Raw genomic sequence first — 7,459 nt, forward strand, 5'->3', positions numbered from 1 at the left:
TCCAGCCCTCCGCTCACAAGAAAACATCTTCGGCTTTTTTTTCTGAGTCTCACATCAGATCGTGGAAGGTTGAAGAGAAGACTTTTGGGAAGGGCCAGGAGATGGAAGGCCTGTCTCCGGCTGGTGTTTCTGGAGGAGATGCGTCTCTGCCTCCCCCGGGCATGGAGCAGGGACACGTTCCCCTGCCGACACTGACCTGGAGGGCTCTTCTGTGACTCCCGAGCGCCCCTGACCACACCCCTCAGCCACAGTCCTCTCTCCAGCTCCCCAGGTGGAGAAGTGCCACTTAGCTTCCATTTGCCACCCTCACACTTGTTTTCTCTGTTACCCAAAAGGCAGGAAGGTGTAATGCAAATGTGAAAGTAAGGAACTGTCTGATGGTAAAGTTAAATCCGATGTCTGACCTAGGAGAAAACATACCCGGATCCTTGTTTTGAGATAAGCCATCTCAACTTTTACCTCCTCTCTCACAGAGGCAAATCCCACTCGTACCTCATCCCAGGACAAGTAACTACATTTCCAATACCTACAGGGTACAAACACAGTATATATAATCCCATTCAAAAAAAGCCTTCAGGCGTCTGGATTGGCCCAGGGTCTTCCCTAGGGTGTCTCTTCTTAGGGCTCTCTTACAGTCCTTCTTCAGCCTGGTACTACAATAGCAACACCCAGGAGATCCCAAACTGTGGCAGCTCTAGGATTTCCATGGGCACCCCAGGGCCTGTCATACCTGGGCTGGAATCCTGGGCTGGGCTTTGGGCAAGGAGCCACGAGGAGTGTCGCATCAGGCAGATTCTGGTGAATACCAAACTTCAGAGAACACAGATTTCCTCAAGGAAATCAAACAGAGAAGCTTGGAAAAATCATTATACTATACCCCCCTTTCTTCAGCTAAAATATTTTTCAGGGGACTGTAGGCATGCAAAGTACTTGCAATTAGCGTGTTCGGGAAAGTATGAATTCTAGAGACCAATGCATATTTATTCACTGACCTAGTCTGTTCAACACGTTAAAACTCCACTTATGTGTCCTAAAACTACATTCTAGAGCTGGCAGAAAAACTCAACCCTTCAAACCCCACCCTTGCTCCAGACTCAATTTAGTTTGTCTTTTAATCTTGAAAATGTTTCAATTAGAAATAAATCTTTAATTTCTCAGGCCTGGAGTCCGGCCCTTTTGTCAAAGAGGATATTCTTGAACTAATTTCCAAGAAAGCCTTTCTAGCAACACCCGTAAGCTGAGCCAAATGGTCTGGCTCATTAGGGAAAATTTCTGGTAAACATCCCCCAACATCTGGATAATTGATTACTGAGCTTAACGACTTTGGCAACCTTCTTGTTGTTGTTCACCTTAACGTTATGAAAACCTGGACCATGTTTAAGGACCAGAAGGAGCTAAGTGCTTTTAGCGGAAATTCAGTAAACACACAAAAGAAGAATAACGTGAAGTTCCTGGCATAGCATGCCAAGAGTGTTTTTTTTCAAACTCAGGTCTGATGTCAGGTTAGCAGTTTGGTGAGATGTGAGCACTACCTCCCACAATCTCTGAATCTTCAGCAATCGACTGCTTGTCTTCTCCTCTCTCTGCATGGTTCTCACCTCCCTGGGGAATCTCAGAGATGGGGGCAAAGGTTGCCTAATTTACCTTCAGACCCTTAGGTTTGTTCATGTTCAAGATAAAGTCATCAACGAGTTTAAATTAGTTAATATACATATATTTCCCTCCCAACTCCAGATCACTCTGGAACTAAAAGGGAAGCTGTGAGGTGTTCAAGACAAATTGTCAATGCTTTCACTCTATTAGGAATTCTTCGGTAGCAAGAAGACAACACATTCCGCTTGTTTCTGGGAGCACTGGTTTCTCTTCCTTGCATCTGCCTCTCTTCCTCCTCTTAGTTCTTTGAGCTCTGAATACATTTCCAGTAACACACTCTTTGTCTGGGCTTAGTGACATCACTCACTAACTATTAAACATTTGTAAAGCACTAAAAGATTGTAGAACGAGCAGTAGTGATAGCAGTGTTTTGGGACTTGCTCTCACCGTTGACTTTAAGAAACCACAAGCTTCAAGAATTTACATTTCTGATGCCTTGAAAATAGAATTAAGTTCTAGATAGATAAGATAGTGGAAATTGCCATGTTCTATGTACCTCAAAACATGTATTTACTAAAATCTTTTAAAATTCACTGAGCTATTTTTTTCCTTTTTATTTAACTTTAAGAAATAAGTTTTAACTTCCACCATAAAATAGATTATGGTGGTGTGAACGAAACAATATGGCTTAAAATTAGGTATTCTCGGGGTGCCTGGGTGGCTTAGTTGGTTAAGCATCCGACTCTTGATTTTAGCTCAGGTCATGATCTCCAGGTCATGCGATCCAGCCCCCTGTGGGTTCCATGCTCAGCAGGAAGTCTGCTTGAGATTCTCTACCTCTGCCCCTCCACCCCTATTCTCTCTCTCAAAATAAATAAAATCTTCTTAAAAATTAGGTATTCTCTAGGTTATTTGTGCAAGTCCATACATAGGTGTTCATAATAAATACTGTATTTTCCACACTGAAATTACTGTTGTCCTCCTTGATGACATAAAAATTTGTGGCTTTTATTAGCCATTGTTTTGTAGAGCATCTAGATATGTGTTTTGGAAAAAAAAAAAAGGAAGGGAGGGAGGGAGAGAGGGGGGGAAAGAAGGAAGGGAAAAAAATGAGGGAGGAAAAGAAGTTGATTCTCTCTATGAATAATCCACTGCCATATCTGTAGGCAGCCATCCAGGCACAAATGTTAGATTAGTTAGAAAAGGGACACCTGGGTGGCTCAGCGAGTTAAGTGTCTGCCTTCAGCTCAGGTCATGATCTCAGGGTCCTGGGATCGAGTCCCACAGGGAGCCTGTTTTCCCTCTCCTCCACACTTGCTCGTGATCTCTGTCGCTATTTCTGTCTGTCTGTCTGTCTGTCTCTCTCTCTCAAATAAATAAGCATAATCTTTAAAAGAAAAAAAAGATTAGTTAGAAAATAACTTGTCAAACCTACTCAGTTGATTCTCAAATCATAGAATTTGCCCTTAATACATAGTGCAGTAAATTGTCCCCAATTCTAAATTCTCTTTCCTCGAAATTTTAGTTATGCATTTTCATCAATTCCTTCTTTTTAATTTATGTGTATGAGTCACTCTTGTTGAGAATCATTCAGGGAAGAGAGATGTGAAATGTGAAAGTGAGTATTCTCATATTCTGTTGAAATAAAAATTGGTACAAACTTTTTCATTTGTATGGTTATAATTGGACAACTGAACACTAAATATTTCATATAGCATTTTTTTCCTAAAAGGAAAAATATTGGAAGTAACCTCAGTACCCTACAATGAGGAAATCAGCTGAGTAAACTGATTGAAGTCCTCACAATAGACTAGTACACAATGATTAAGAAGTTATAAGGCAACACACCTAGTGTTGAGAGTATGATTTTCAAAAGGTTAAAAAAGTGATTGTGTCACGGATTTTATTTAAATCAGTAGTTAATGAGGGAACAGTAAGATGGTAAAACTTGCCCAAAGAGCACTTGAGAAAATATGCATTTATAGGCAGTGTAATAAACAAATGTTCAGAAAAGATTGCAGGGTTAGAAACAAAAATAGGTTAATGTCCAAGAGGGCAATGAACCATAACCTTTGGGATTACCACATGCCCCCTCCACTGGCCCACCAACCCAAGAGAAATTCTTTGTGTCTCAACACAAATCTACAAGTTAATCTCTGCCTCTGCAGAGTTGCAAAATAGTCTGTTCAGGCAATAGAAAATCAAGACTAGTTGCAAGCCCAGCCATGCCCTGGAAAGACACAAACTTCTCTCTTTTCCCTATTACTAGGTTTCAGATAATGTTTCTGGCACTACCTTGTAGGGTTGATGTGAGAATTGCATGTGTTAATACGTGCAAAGCACAGAGAAAAGTGCCTGGCCCAGAGTAATCATCAGTTACCATCATCATCATCATCATCATCATCACCATCACAGCTGGGCATTCATATTTTATTCATTAAAAACCATTTACTTATAAAAGGAAAGGAGACAAAGTAGATGACAGAGTAGGAGTTTTCTAATGAAACTGTATGTGATAATTTGGAAGTTGCGGGAAAAAAGTCATCACAGGACTGAGTCTTTTCTAAAAGAGGGCACTGGAACATTCTTAAGAGGTGCTATTTCACTCTATTTGTCTCTAGAACATCATGGGCCTGGGAGGCGGGAATCAACATCTTCTAGGGACAAAACTTAAAGGTCTTGAACATTGGGATCAAGAATGAAACTAACTAGGCAGTGGGAGGCAGGGAGGAGGAGGGCTTTTTAAAATACATATTATCAGCAGCAAAGCAAAATGAATTTGAAAGCAGCTCAATAGGGGATGATGAATAACTTCTGCAGAGTTAGAAATGGTAAATGGGAATTAGTTTTATAATGCCCATAATTAACTCTTTTAGGATTTATGAAATGTCACTTTTGCTTGCTTTATTTAACATGTTGCCCCATTTATGTTGTTTTAATAGGTTGACAGCCTATTATAACAGCTTTCAGGACTTCACTTGCATCCTCAGCCCCCCGCCCCCAACTCTGTGTTCCCCTCAAGTCTTAGGTTCCTCAGTCATAAATTCTTCCTCCACAAAGATTCCAAGAATCCTCACAGCAAGTCCCATTTGTACCTCAGGGTTTGTGCAAGAGATCATAACCTTACAATCTCTATTTCTTTTTTTTTATTTTTAAAAAAATTATTTTAGAGAGAGAGAGAGTGAGTGGAGGGGGTGGGGAGGCAGAGGGAGAGGTACAAAAGACTCCATGCTGAGTGCAGAGCCTGGCTCGGAGCTCGATCCCATGACCCTGAGATCACGACATGAGCCAAAACCAAGAGTTGGATGCTTAACCAACTGAGCCACCCAGGTGCCCTCAATCTCTATTTCTTAATTTCTAGTAAAAACAATAGTCAAAAGAAATAATCCTCATGGAGGGTTGGCCAAAAGTTAGGAAAGCTATTTACTCCAATTGCTCTTATTTTAGTAAAATAGACTCCTAAGAATGTGATCAGAATTTTGGACCTCTTCCCTAGAAAAACAATTCACATTCATTCATATAGACATTTTGTACATAAGTCCAGGAAGGTGATTGAGCCACTAAAATCCCTCACTGGGTCAGTTAAGCATATTTTAAAAAGCTGCTGTTTTAAGTTTGCTTTTTTTTTTTTAAAGATTTATTTATTTATTTTGAGAGAGTGAGAATGAGAGAGAGAGAGAGAGTACACGAAGTGGGGGAGGGTTAGAGGGAGAAGCAGGCTCCTCGCTGAGCAGGGAGCCTGATGCGGGACTGGATCCCGGGACTCCAGGATCATGACCTGAGCCGAAGGCAGTCGCTTAACCAACTGAGCCACCCAGGCGCCCTTAAGTTTGCTTTTTAACCTTTTCTTATAGAGAATCTCAAACACACAAGAATAGACCAGAATAAGCAGAATAGTATAATGAACCTAAATATACACATCACCCAATCCCAACAGCCATTAGTCCTGGGACAATTCTGTGCTGCTTTCATCTTAATCTGTCTTTGAATCAAGCCAGACCCTCAGATAACCGTACATCTGAGATATATTATTAGCCCCTAGACTGCTTTCACCAAATTATGTTTAGGCATGCTTATAACTTTGGAATGCCTTGATGAATACTCAAAGAGACTCCTAGAAAAAATTTGCTTTTGCACTTCTTATAAATTCATGTTAAGGAAGTTGTGCACTCCTTACACATCCATTCCTCTCTTAGGGCTCATTACTAGGACAGTCTATACTTCTCCTAAACTGTTTCTCTGAGATTATTTCATGAATATTATGAATCCTATAATTGATCATTTTCTATTAAAGTATTTGGTGTGTAGTTTAAATATTGGTTGCAATTGTGAGTGCCTCTTCTTTTTTCATTATATTTAAGCTCATTTTTGTCTTAAATGTTGACTTTTGGTGTCATTATCAGGTATCCTGCCATTTCATTGAACTTTACAATTAATTCTTAGAATTTTTCTGTCAAGTCTCTTGAGTTGTCTATGTATGATGATGTGTGATAAGTATATGATAATGTCATCTGAAAATAATCATGTTGAGACTTCTTCCTTTCTAATATCTTTCTATTAATCTAGTTTTATATCCAATAGCACTGACTAGAAATTCTAGACTGTTATTAAATAATAGTATTGATACAGGATCACCTAATGTATTTCTAACTTTAAAGGGAATATGTTTGAATTTCAGCAATAAATGGGTTCTAGGTTGTTGATTTCAAATTAATATGCCTTATCACATTAAGGAATGTTCTTTCCATTTTTACATCACAAAGAGGTTAGTTTTACTTTATTTAAATAAAAAATAAGAGGATTCTCTCAAATACTTATACAACCTACTTTGAGATGAACATATTCCATTCTTAACTTATGCATTCAGGTTATTTCAGTAAGTTTCCTAATATTAAATTTAACTGCCATTGTTTTCCTAAAATAAACTCCATTGCAACCGATAGGTTATTGTCTTACATACTACTAAATTCTATTAGATCCTTTGTTTATAAACTTTCACATAAAGTAAATTGGCTATGGCATCTTGTCTGTATCTATTTGATATTGAGATTGTGTTTATTTCATAAAATGAAGTGAACAATATTTACTATTTTTCTCTACTCCCAATTCATTTCTATAACCTGGGAATAAATTGATCCTGGAAAGTAGGAATCAGTACACTTATAAATCAATCCCAAGTTTAGAGTCTTTGGAGGAATATAGGCAGCTTTCTCAATTTATTCCATATTCATGTTTTGTGCAATTAAAAAAAAAGTAAGTCGTTTTACTTTTTAACTTATTTTTATTTTGTTAAAATATAAAGACCCAAACTATGCCCTTAAAATGGGTGAATTTTATAATACGTAAGTTGTACTTTCATTTTTTTTAAGACTTTATTTATTCATTTGACAGAAGGAGAGAGAGCACAAGCCAGGGGAGCTGCAGGCAGAGGGAGAAGCAGAGCAGGGAGCTTGGTGCGTGACTTGATCTCAGGACCCCAGGATCATGACTCAAGCCGAAGGCAGACACTTAATCTAAGACTGAGCACCCAGGCGCCCCTATATCTTGACTTAAAAAGTGAATCAGGGAAGGGGAAGCATAGAAGGAAAAATCTGAACTCTTTTGGACTGCCTAATGCTTAAAAAAAAAAAATTTTAAGCCTTTACATTTAAATGTAGTCTGACGGTGTTTACAGATATTTCGTTTTTCTTCTGTGATTATAAGAAGAAACAACTGGAAAGACTGTTGTTTAAAATAGTTATAATAAATTTCTTTGTAACAAGCCAATGCTGTCTTGCACTATGAAAAGGAAAGCAGCATAGAGACTGGGATATCCAGGTGGCCGAACGTTCACGGTCATTTGTTAATTACTGTAGCACAGAAGAAA

The sequence above is a fragment of the Eumetopias jubatus genome, unplaced genomic scaffold (genome assembly GCF_037043125.1).
Source record: "Eumetopias jubatus isolate StellerSeaLion01/CBP00866 unplaced genomic scaffold, mEumJub1_p1.0 scaffold_6, whole genome shotgun sequence".
Taxonomy (NCBI): Eukaryota; Metazoa; Chordata; class Mammalia; order Carnivora; family Otariidae; genus Eumetopias; species Eumetopias jubatus.